This window comes from Orycteropus afer, unplaced genomic scaffold, assembly GCF_000298275.1.
Source record: "Orycteropus afer afer isolate SDZICR_OR568_19922 unplaced genomic scaffold, OryAfe1.0 scaffold00035, whole genome shotgun sequence".
In the NCBI taxonomy this organism is placed as follows: Eukaryota; Metazoa; Chordata; class Mammalia; order Tubulidentata; family Orycteropodidae; genus Orycteropus; species Orycteropus afer.
Genome location: NW_006921622.1, coordinates 9,998,045 through 10,011,300, shown reverse-complemented (window position 1 = coordinate 10,011,300; position 13,256 = coordinate 9,998,045). Strand labels below are relative to the sequence as shown.

Here is a 13,256-nt window from a genome sequence, read left to right as displayed (position 1 = left end):
AGATAAATGATGTCTAACAAATGCTTCAGTCTCTTACATCACAGGCTGGCTAAGGAAGTCAAAAAGACTGACTGCACTTCTAGTATTTTAACTATATAGAGCCAGATTTCCATTGCTTAACTCTGTCATTAGTAAAACCTGCACATGATTTTGTTACTTCCTATTTTGATAGACTGGAAGCCTGCTGCCTTTTCTGTTTTGTTTTGTTTTGATTTTAAAAGAAAGCAAACAGGCATCACAAGTATGTTTTCTATACAATGCAGGGCTCAGCGAATCACAGCTTTGCCCTGACCCCATATAAGACACTGTCTTTTTGGCAAGAAGCCAGCTCTACAAACTGAAGAGCTGGTCCAAAGTTTGTAATTCATTCATGTTGCTAACCACAATTCTGAAGGCCTCTACTGGGACTTGTGCCAAACAAGCGAAAATGAACCCTTAAACAGATGAAGCTAAGGAGGCTGGCCAAAGTCTTGCATAATCCAATGTAATAAAAATGCTTTCTTTGATGTGCATACTTTCTCTCACTTTCCAAGAATACTGCAACCTTAAAATGTGGCATTTTGTAAGCACATCTCTCGTGCACAAAATACTGTTATGCACAGAAGGCTATTACTGACTGGCCAGAAATACTTTTCAGATTTAACAGAACTGCAATTTTTAAAATAGGCTTATTCTCCTTCCTCATGAGTGAAATCAAACTTAAGCTTTTATAAAATGAAATTGTTGCATAGCTATTTCAGAGCAAGATTCTTGAAAATAACTTCAAAGAACTAAAGCATTTCTAATATAAAGAAGCTGAGTAACAACAGAGCAAAACATGGGATATTTGGACATATGTAACTGTATACAAGAGACTAAGATGACATAGTAGTTATAACAAGGAAAATATTACAGAGCATAAACTGCATTTCTGGAAAGATTCATACCCTAACATTATATTTTGGCTTTTAGCCAACTTATTAAACATGAAAAATGGACTTTTATAATTCATAGAATAATCTCAGTGATGTAGAATCCTGCCTTCACCTTCTACTGTCTCAAAGAGTGTATTTTATCATTTACCCTTTAATGTCTAAATTCAATCTGTCGATTTCTGGGTTTGATTTATCCTCTTATTAAAGATATATGTAACAAAGTCAGTGAGTTTCTTTTTTTTTTTTAATTGAGAATAAAATTCTTTGCCTTCTTCTTCACCCAGATTAATATGTGCAATGGGTTTGGTCTGGTTAATCCTCTAATATGTGTTTTACCCTCCCTTCCTACCCATCCCTGATAAGCATCAAAGACTATTTCTTTTTTTGTAAAACTCCTCTCTTGATTTTTTCAATAGTTGTCTCATACAATATTTGTCCTTTTGTGACTAATTTCACTTTTGCCTCACTCGCTGCCATCGAGTTGATTTTGACTCACAGTGACACCCTTTGGGTTTCCAAGGTGGTAAATCTTTACAGAAGTAGACTGCCCAATCTTCCTTCTGTGCAGTGGCTAGTGGGTTTGAACTACCAACCTAATGCTTTAGGCACTACACCACCACAGGTCCTTTCACTCAGCCTGTTGTTGTCATGTGCTGTCGAGTTGTCTCCAATTCATAGCAACCTTATGTACAATAGAACGAAACACTGCTTGGTCCTGTGCCAGCCTCACAATCCCTACTATATCTGAGCCCATCATTGCAGCAACTGTGTCAGTCCATCTAGTTGAGGGCCTTCCCCTTCTTCGTTGACCCTCCACTTTACCAAGCATGATCTCCTTCGCCGGAGAATGGTTCCTTCCAACAACATGACCAAAGTAGGTGAGACGAAGTCTGGCCGTACTCACTTCCAAGGAGCATTCCGGCTGTACTTCTTCCAGGACAGATTTGTTAGTTATTTTAGCAGTCCACGGTACTTTCAGAATTCTCCACCAACACCATAACTCAAAAGCAAAAACTCTTCTTCTGTCTTCCTTATTCACTGTCCAGCTCTCACATGCATAGGAGGCAACTGAAAATACCATGGCGTGGGTTATGCACATCTTAGTCTTCAAGGAGGTATTTTTTTTCTTCAGCACTTGAAAGAGGTCTTTTGCAACAAATTTCCCAATGCAATATGTCTTTTGATGTCTTGATTGCTGCTTCCATTGGCGTCGCTTGTAGAACCAAGCAATGTGAAGTTTTTGACAACTTCAATCTTTTCTCCATCTATCGTGATGCTGTTTACTGGTCCAGTTGTGAAGACTTTTGTTTTCTTTATATTAAGGTGAATCCACACTGCAGATTGTAGTCTTTAATCTTCATCAGTAAGTGCCCCAAGTGGTCTTCACTTTCAGCAAGCAAAGTTGTGTCATCTGTGTATTTCAGGTTGTTAAGAAAACTTCCTCCAATCCTGATGCCATATTCTTCTTCACATAGTCCAGCTTCTCACATTATATGCTCAGCATACAGAGTAAATAAGTATGGTGAAAGGATACAACCCTGACGCACTCCCTTCCTGATTTAAAACCATGCAGTATCCCCTTGTTCTGTTTGAATGACAGCCTCCTGGGCTATGTACAGGTTCCTCATGAGTACGATAAATTGTTCTGGAATTCCCATTCTTCTCAAGGTTATCCACAATTTGTTATGATCCACACAACTGAATGCCTTTGCACAGTAAATAAAAACACAATAAACAACTTTCTGGTATTCTTTGTTTTGAGCTAAGATCCATCTGGCATCAGCTATAATAACCCTCGCTCCATGTCCCCTTATAAATTCAGCTTGCATTTCTGGAAGTTCTCTGTCAATATATTGCTGCAACAGTTTTTGAATTATCTTCAGTAAAATTTTACTTGCATGTGACATCAATGATATTGTTCGATAATTTCTACATTCTGTGGGGATCACCTTTCTTTGGAATGGGTACAAATATGGATCTCTTCCAGTCAGCTGGCCAGTTAGCTGTCTTCCAAATCTCTTGGCAGCCCAATGTCCTTGAAATTCATCCATGTTGTGAGATGTTTTGCAAATTCACCATTGTTCTTTAATGTTACATAGTATTTTATCATGTACCATAGTTTGTTGATTCATCACTCTGTTGATGAGCACTTAGGTTGTTTGCATCTTTTTGCTATTGTGAAAAATGCTATGATGAACATGGGTGTGCATATATTTGTTCATGTAACGGCTCTTAACAAAGTCAGTGAGTTTACACTACTACACCACAAAGTCCTGTTTAACAGTCAATTAGCCCTCAGTAAAAGGGAAGTCGTAATTTCAACCTAAGATCATACTAGACGTTTAACATGTATCTGACAGCACAGGAAAAATAAAACACACAAAATAAATAAAACCAAAATTTAAGAGTTTACCTCTCTAGAAGTCAACTATTTGGAAATCTTAACTACTTATAAAGTAACTCAGAACGAGGAAATTTCAAACAAATAAAATCCAGGTAACACTAATCCCACGTTTTAAAGTCTCTAGTACCTACCATGTAAGAATGCCTTTCTTGAGCCAATTTACTCTTATTCTAGATACAATTCTAAAAAGATCAACTAAACACATAAAAGATTAAAAGCAGAAAGTCAATTAGTAAGAGAAAGTAATATTTTGAGACATTTTGCCAATAGCAAGGGAGGAGAGAAAAATATGAGTAAGAGTAATGGTCCCCAAACAACATGTATATTTAGAGATGCCCTAGCATCTGCAGAGCATGGAGATAGTCAAGCCTTTGATTCTTTGTCACACAGTTATATACTGGGTGAATTATAACTACTATTATACCAGTTAGAGTACTTTTTTAGTTCCAACTATCAGTTGAACTATGAGCTGCCTTAACATACTGACAGAGCTCTGGTAGTGTAGTGGATAAGGCATCTGGCTGCTAACCAGCAGGTCAATGGTTCAAACCCACTAGAGGCTCTGCAGAAGGAAGACTGAGTGACCTACTTCTGTAAAGACTTACAGCCTTGGAAACCCAATGGGAGTCACAAGGAGTCAGAATCAACTTGATGGCAGTCGAGTTTGGTTTGGAATATAACTTACTGGTAAGAACCAAAAGATAAAATTCTTATCAGAAATGCACTCCTTTTTACAAAAGGTTTCTTCTGCCAAAGGCTTTATTAGAAGTTTCACATTTCAGAGGGTGGCATTTTCTTGATCTAATCTCCAAATTATCTGTTTTTCTATCATCCTTCAGGCCCTCCACATTAACTATCAAAATGCAAAGCAGTACAGTATAATAAATAATTTGCATAATGACCAGCAGGGAGAGGATAAATCATTTTTAGTGTATTCCAAAGCAGGAAAGTATATATTTTATAAAGATGGTTTGCAAAAGTGAAAAATAAAGTAAAATGGGAAAATACTCCTCACTATCTTGAATTACCATTTTCCCAAATGTTCTGGATGGTTATGATTTTATCTAAAAGTATCTGGTAATTTTTTGTTTTTAATTACTAAATTTATCTAAATAAGAAATTTTCAAAAGAGAAGAAAAAATAAGTTATTAATCCTAATAGTTACATATGTGTGTTGAAGCATCCAAACTACTCTAAATTAATTTTTGCTAGAAAAGACAAGTCATGAATATCATTGTAAGTGGGTAACATGAATGATCAAAGGCTGCAAAATCTGCCACTGCTTAATCATTACTTCTGAGAGAATGTCTGCAATGGTAGGTGCTGAGAATGCCTGCTAATAACCCTTTCTGTTAGCATTTCAGGGCTAGGAAACCCCCACAATTTCATGAAAAGATTCCACAACTTAGTGACAAAGAAGGTGGATGAGTGGAGAGCTTGGGAAAGAAAGACATTTTACTGAAGAGAGCACACAGTTAAGTGTCTGGCATTTTGTAGACTCAAAAATCTTTGTTGCCATTAATAACTGCAAGTACTAACATTCAGGGGAATGGAAGGAAGTTCATGTTAACCTAAAAAAACAATAGTTATGAAGCAAAAGGGCACTGAAAGCTTTTATGTAAAAGAAATCTGGAACAAATACTAAAAAAAAGACATTAACATATACATACTTCTCTATAACACACTATGGACATGAATTTTTTTAAAGTGCAAATTTGAAAGACAAATATTAATGTACTATAAGTCTCCTTCTGGTATAAAGACTGACAATTCTTTTTGGATAGCGGTACCTACTTTATGACATTACAATTTAATGTTGCCCAGAATAATCTATTGGCACTATAAGAATATGATTAAAGTTGTCAACGTTAAGGGAGGCTAAGTGCAGGGTATGTACAATATATATGTGAACCCCATGTATTCTCTTTGTAACTTTTCTATATATACCTAAAATTATTTTTAAATGAAGTTAAAAAAGAATATGATTACAAAACAAACTGGCTACTTGATTATATGGTGTCCCACTGAAGTAATTTATTCAGGTATGTGAAAATAGGTGTTAGGTCATGCAAAAACGGCAGGGAGGCCACATGTTCTGACCTCCTCTAACCGCACAAGAGGAAGACAGGATTACCATCAGTAACCCAAGGCCTATTCCTACAAGGCCAGACATGCTGCCTCCCTCCAGCCCTTTCAACAACCGTTCCTCCCAAAGCACCCACCACCTCTCTCCTGGGTTTGATAATTCACTGCAGTGGCCACACAGAACTCACACATTACGGGGTTTATTAGGGAAGCACCAGGCTACAATTCAAGTTCAGGAAAAACGCTCTATCTCTTTCCGAGCCCACAGTCTCTCTCCTAACAGTCTCTCTCTCCCAACAGTTGAGTGTCTCTCAGTATCTCACTCAGCGATGCGTGTCTCTTGTGTCTCTTTTCCAGCAACACGTGTCTCAGGAGCACGTGTCTCTTTCAGCAGCACATCTTCCAGAAGTCAGAGAGAGTTCTGCCTCTAGGAGCCCTCCTTTTCAGCCAGGCAGAGTGGCCAAACTAGCCAATCACAGCATCAGAACTCTAAGTACCTGAGAGAAAGTGGGAACCTCCCAAAACATTGTTTTGTGCCATTCCCCACAGAAATACTCCAGGTGGACAACTTTAGCAATCAGGAGTTCCTCAGTTGCTCATAACAAATCCCACCTTGCAGTTTACAAAGACTTATGGGTAGAAAAGCCACATTATTTACTACACTGCAGATCAAGATAAATTATTTTCTAAAATTTTAAGTTCATACTGTCATAAAACTTCTGCTTTAATTTTCAGTATCCGATCTCTTAGAGAGGGTACCCTCCTCAATACTAGTAATTGAAAGGAATCAGTTCCACCCATGCACAAAGTTTTATATTACACTTATTCTAATACCCTAGTAAAAGCCTCATTAAGAGAAGAATAATTACTCTAGAAGATAGACCCAAAGATCAATAGCATAAACATAAATAGAAAAATAATTGAGGTAAATCTAAGCTACTTTTAAACATTATTTGTTTAGGTGTCTAAGTCAAAGAATATCCCGTAGCAAACTTAGAATAGGTCAGTATGTTAAACATCTAGAAAGATATGCAAGTCTCTACACCAAGGCAATATTCAAACTCAAAGCAAATAAATTTAGTATTTTCTAAGTAGGTTGAAATATTGTATTAAAAACAACATTACAATTATATTTCAGCTTGAAATTTCCCCTGCTATTCGTAGTTCATCTATTTCAAATGTCAGTTTTGACCTCAGAGATGTTTTAAAATGAGGTCTAGGTGTATAATAACTTCACCAGATTCCTAGGTACTTGGCTCATTCTAAAATGTAGCTGCATAGAGAAAAAAGTCAAGGTAAGTCTAACTACTCAGTTATCTAAACATAAGACTTAAAAGTGGCTACTGCTCTGGTAGACTTTTTTCTCTTTACATATTGATAAAGGCTGAATTAATAAAGTGTAGAAAATAAAAATAGTTTTGAAAGAATAATACCTATGAAAATCTCACCTTTGGAAATATTGTAGCAATACATTATCTAGATTTGAAATTTCATACTTCAATCATATGGGAACAAGTTATAGCAAGCATTCTTTTAAATGCACAATTACCTTGTCAATAAACATGACAGTCAAAATTCTCTAAAATGTACAGCTTCTTCAAGCTTTCCAATCCTGACACATGATTTAAAAATACATTCTTCCAAAATTTTGTCAGACACACTAAATTATTTAATTTGAAAAAATCCTTATTCATACATACTTTTAGAAAAAAAAAAACTTTATATTGTAACCAAGTCTGCCACAAACCAAGCTGTATCATCTTGGGCAAATCACTAAATCTCTTTGTCCTCAATTTCCATCTGTGAAATGGGGATAATAGTATCTACACCTCATAGAAATAGTTAAAAATTAAGGAGTTCTCTTTATCTATGGGGAAGTTCTGGTAGCACAGTGCCTAAGGCATCTGACTGCTAACCAGACAGCTGGTGGTTCAAACCCACCAGCCGCTCCTCGGAAGGAAGGTTGAGCAATCTACTTCCATAGTGATACTGCCTCAGAAACCCAAGGAGGGATTGTTATACGTCGGATCTGATTCGATGGCAGTGAGTTTGGTGGTTTTGGTTCTTTACATATGAGGAGCATTCGTGGTAGAATGGTTAAAGTATTCGGCTACTAACCAAAAGGTAGGCAGTTTGAACTGATCAGCTACTAGAGTCAGAAAAAGATGAGGTAGTCTGATTCCATAAAGATTTATAGCCATGGAAACCAACAGTGGATTTGGTTCGGTATCTTTATGAATGTAAAAGGCTTAGAAGAACGTTTGGAACGTGATAAGCATTCAAATGTTAGCTGTTATTTCTTAGAAGTATTTTTATAAGCCATTATGGTTTCTCTTTGCCATTAATTCATTAGAGATGATTGTGACAGTATTTCAAAGATTAAAAAATTGTTGTTGTTATGTGCCGTGGATTGGGACCCGACTCACAGTGACCCCTCCTTGCGTTTCCAAGGCAGTATCATTATGGAAGTAGATTGCTCAACCTTTCTTCCGAGGAGTGGCTGGTGGGTTTGTCTAGTTAGCAGTCAAGTGCCTTAGGCTCTACGCTACCAGAGTTCCTGACTAAAAAATTAGATGATATAAATGCCTCATTATGCAATAATATTTTGATCTGTATATTCTACAATAAATAATATAGCAATATTATAAATGTAAGGATTCAAATGCCTTTAATGTCAATTTATATATTTTTAAAATTTGTAAACATAATTTGTATGCCTAGACAACTTTCCAGAAGAATATGAATGAACATTAGGCAGGAATTGGAGAACAAAAATAGTTTCATGTATTCTCTAGCCATGAGAATGTAAATGTTACACTATGAAACACTGTGATAACAGACCCCATTTCTGTGTCAGCTACCCACCAGTAAGGCTTTAATACTGTGTGATGAGAGATGAAACCATGTGTGAACAACTTTCAGGTCCCATGAGTAGGCTGACTGTAGAAGCTGTCAGGTCTGATTGCATCATTCCACATTATTCAATGCCCCAAACTGCTCTCTAATTGTTAGGAGCTTAAGGTATTCAAAACCATTGTTTAGGTTAATGCCACAATTGTTTCCATAAAATGGAGGGAGTGATTAAAGAGTAGTTAAACCATCACTGAACCCTCATGATTGGAAAACAGGACTGTATAAAATAACCAAACAATTCTAAGTCTATAGCTGAACCTAAAAAGGCCAACCCTTCATTTCCATCAGCATGGAAATAGGTATTTTAACTGAAAAATTTAAAACTATTTGTAGCACAGGAAGTACTTCTGTACAAATTTCTTTCCTCACAGCTTATCAGACTTTTCTGTAACAGATGAAATGAATAATGTCCTATAATATTTGTAGCATTCAGTGTAATAGCCATTACTTTATGGTTTGCAAAGGGTATATAATCACATGTGAACTTCATAACCTATCTATATTAGATAATACAGCTATTTAAAGTACCCTATTTACACATGAAAAAAATTGAAACTCACACAAATGAAGACCTGCCCAAGGTCATATTGTTGTTGTTGCCGTCAAGTCAGACCTGACTCATAGCGACCCCTCCTTGGGTTTCCGAGGCAGTATCACTACGGAAGTAGATTGCCCCATCTTCCTTCCGAGGAGTGTCTGGTGGATATTAGTGAGTCGCAAAACTCCTGCCACCAAGGTCTTATGATTCAAATTTCTGCTTTTTTGCATTGTGTCACTCAAAAAGACAAAAAAAATTCCTAACAATATTCAAAGAGATACCTCTTAACATAAAAGAACACTACTAAGAGGTTCACGTTTATGGTAATGATTAGTAGTAAACTGGAGAGCTGGCTCAGGAGTCAGTTTGCCTTAATTCCAAACTTAGTTCCACTACTTACTGGTAAACTCATGCTGTGGAGTCGATTCCAACTCACAGCAACCCCTCCTTGGGTTTCTGAGGCAGTATCTCTATGGAAGTAGGTTGCCCAGTCTTCCTTCCAAGGAGTGGCTGGTGGGTTTGAACCTCCAGCCTTTTGGTTAGCAGTCAAATGCCTTACGCACTACACCACCAAAGTTTATTGCGTTGTCACTTTATTTTGTCACCATCTAATAATAAGTGGCATTACAAATCACTTATAAAAACTTATTTTGCTCAGAATGTTAACTTCCTTAAAATTATAAGCCCTTATAAAATTGACAAAAGTTTAACTCTGACCAATCAAGTATAAACACAGATATCCTTCAAAGTAAATGTGCCTAGGAAACTGAACCATTTTCTCCACCAAATTACAAGTGTCATTACTGGGTATCACCTGAAAAGACATCGACAAGTACTTCTGAAAAAATACATCCCTTCAACAAGTACGGCCCTAAAAGGTAACCTCTTAGAAAACAAAATATTCAAAGTTGACTGAAGTAAAAGTCTCACAGAAATCTGCAAAACCCTAATCACTACATTGTACCTTAAAAGCACTGACATATCTGCATTTACTAAATATCATATAAGTAAATACTAGAAGTTCCTTGATTTAAATGATTCTTAAAATCTGTATCCTTCCTTATAATAGTAACACTGGATAGAAAAGTAACTATGATTATCTACATGAAGATTATATCCAAAAGAAAAACCCAAAATGCAGGATTATAAAAGAATGCAACTATTTTTCATGACATTCAATCTTAAATTCTTCAATTAAATCATTCTTCCAACAAAAGCATGTGTATCCTTCCTAAAGCAGAATGAATGCAGAACTAGGAAAACAGTTGGATTTGAAAAGCAAAATGAAAAATAAATGGCACAGCTACAGAAACTAATTTATACCTCTACACGTGGTACAACAAGGGCAGAGCACATCACTAAAAATCACATGGACAGTAGTTTTATTTTCCAATAATGCTATGGAACTATAATTGTAACTTTATTACTGATCTGCTAATATGCAATATAACAGGTTTTCTATGGCATAGTGCCTAAGGCATTTGACTGCTAACCAGAAAGTTAGTGGTTCAAACCCACCAGCCATTCTGCAGAAGGAAGACTGGGCAATCTACTTCCGTGAAGATTTACCACCTTGGAAACCCAAAGGGGATCACTGTAAGTTGGAATCGACTCGATGGCAGTTGAGTTTGGTTTTTTGTTTTATAAATTAAGTATCTGTGAAAGAACAATTACTCTAAAAACAAGTATATCAAATATAATGAACGGATTTAACACTGAATATACATTGGGTTACAAAGCAGGTTTTTAAAAGGTTTGACATTTGACTTCTCAAATTCAGGTTGCTAAGCATCTGATTTCTCCCCCCCATAATTTACAAGTGTCTCCTTTTTTCCTCCATTAAAAGCACAAATCAAGTAATTCTCAATTATTAATTTCTATTAGCTATTCCTTATCTTGTCTTTGATCACTTTCCAGAGAACAATTCTTAGGACAGTAAATAAGCCAAATAGGAGTCCGGTCTATCTTACCTAAAACGAAGACCAGAAAGATCAAAAATGACCTGTGGATTTTCATCCTCATTGTATCAAGCCAGTCACTAAAAATTACTGTTTTCATTCAGCTTTTTTGGGGAAAGGTGAGAGTAAGGGAATAGGGAATGGGAACGGGGTTAACATTCAAATTTTAATATTCTTATTCTATGATTAATTTATTTATTAGTATGATGGTTTTCTTAATATTTATGAAAAGACTTTCAGAATTACATTTATATACTGGTAATTTAATCTACCAATTCCTCTAATGGTATTATTCTCTTCACTCTAAATTAACTACTTATAAAGAAACCCAAAATAAAAGGGCTAGGACATGACTATATGAGCACAATGAATTCCACAGCTTGAAAACACAGTCTATGTGAAAGTTATACCAGAAATAAACTTTGCCATTCTGAAAGGAAAATTTACTTATTACCAAGTGCATCCCAATGTTAAGAGTCCTATCTAAATATTCAGTTTCACCTAAATATTTTTGTGTCCTTTCTTTGTATATCACCTAGAAAATTTCACATTTTTCACATTCAACACCATTACTATTGTCTCATGCAGCTAAACTGAAGTAGTTCTGCACTCAGTTCAACCTAGAGGTTAACGTGCCTCAGTTGCCTGGAGACTGATGGTTGCTACAGCAGCACCAGATAAGTCAGGCTAAATAAGCTTCCTCTTGGAGGCAGAAAGCATTTACTGCTAGATAGAAACACAGATGTAGTTGTCTCAGCACTCCAGCATTTGACTAACTGGATGATCATATTTATAAGAGACCCATCTTCCTGGAACACGGAAAGGGGATAAACAGTAAAGATTTTAATTGGACTGAATCTTGGATTACTTGCAACTATGATTTCTTTGTTCCTCAGGTGAGTCACATGTTAAGAGGAATTTTCCCTCTGGCTATGAATTTCTCTTCATCACCACTTCCCTCATCTACCTCCCTAATGCTAACCCCTAAACCTACAAACATAATGAATGAGAAGAAATAAGATTTTTGCTTAATTTGGCCTGGAATTAACCAGAGAGTAATTAAAACAGACTTTATAAAGAAAGAAAAGAAAACTGTTCATTGAAAATGTTAATGTGAAATTCTGTCCAAGGATAAAGCTATCAACAGCATATGGTTACATTTAATTAAAAGAGATGAAAACTATTTGTAAGAGCCATTTTCTCATTTGTCCTTTCACCCTCTCTAACCTCCAGCCCCTGTTATTATGGCTACCTTACTTTTCTACTGAAATGAGCTAAAGAAAAACTCTCCTAATCAAGCTCCCCCTAGTTTTACAGTTTCACCAAATAAGTAACTTTCACTTTCAAAGATAGTATTACTAATCATACCATTAATTTTCTGTGTTGAACTATGTGTTGGTCATTTAAATATTTGACTTAATTATGATGGTAATTGCTTTCACTGTATCATTCACATACTTTAAAATCACCTAATGCTTAAAAAAAAAAAAAAAAAAAAAACCCACCTAATGCTGTGCTTTGATGTACATCTTACAGATATATGGGGGAGGGGGAATATGATATATATACACACACAAACACACAGAAAAACTGGGGAAATACACACACACACACAATTTTAAGTCCATACAATGGAAATGAGGAACACAGACATATAGCTCATGCTTATAGCAACCTACAATTAACTACTTAATAAGCTACTTGTAATTAAGTATTTGTCATTGTTATAATAATTTTCTTGAAACTTTAAAAGCCTTACTACTACAGTTTTGGAGAAGATAAAAATAGAAAAAAATTAAATTAAAAACATAGTTTAAAGAGTCTTAAGTTATTACTTTTGGGGAAGTAGGGGATGGAGCAGGTTGTGTGTTTATGTGTGTAGTTTTGCTCATTTACTGTCCTGTTTATAAAATGAAGAGTACAATTTTTTTCATTGACTCTTGCTTTTAAAAGTATCTCTGTAGACTAGGTCGCCTATTAAGTCACAAATCTGCAGTGAGGGAAAGGGGTAAATAATTATAAAATCTATACATTTATCAGTATTTACATACATTCTTTCTTTCCCATTAAAAGGAAAACCATGTGGTATTTAAATGAATCATTCTTTTTTTTTAAGACATCATTCATTTCTTCCCCTATATTCTCCTGTATTATTTTTAAACCTAGACAGCTGATGTTCATGTTACCTGTGTAATTTTAATAATTATGAAATGAATTTTTAAACAATAAAAGTCTACAACTGGGTCATAACTTTGTGAGCCCTACTCAAAAGCACATAACAACAACAACAACTATTTAAAAGAAAGAGTAAATCACTTCCCAAAATTACTAGGTTCAGCTACACCCACAGACTCATTTGGTGCTCCCATCTCTGACAAATACCATGTAAAAAATGTGTATTATTTCTACTAACAAGTCTATATAAATTGAAATGTTTTACATAT

At 35.6% G+C, this 13,256-nt stretch overlaps 1 protein-coding gene across 1 annotated transcript in view; it reads right to left on the bottom strand.

The window, feature by feature from the left end:
- Positions 1–13,256, bottom strand: part of MLLT10 (MLLT10 histone lysine methyltransferase DOT1L cofactor) — a 480,716-nt gene that overhangs the window by 19,447 nt on the left and 448,013 nt on the right. The window lies entirely within an intron of this gene.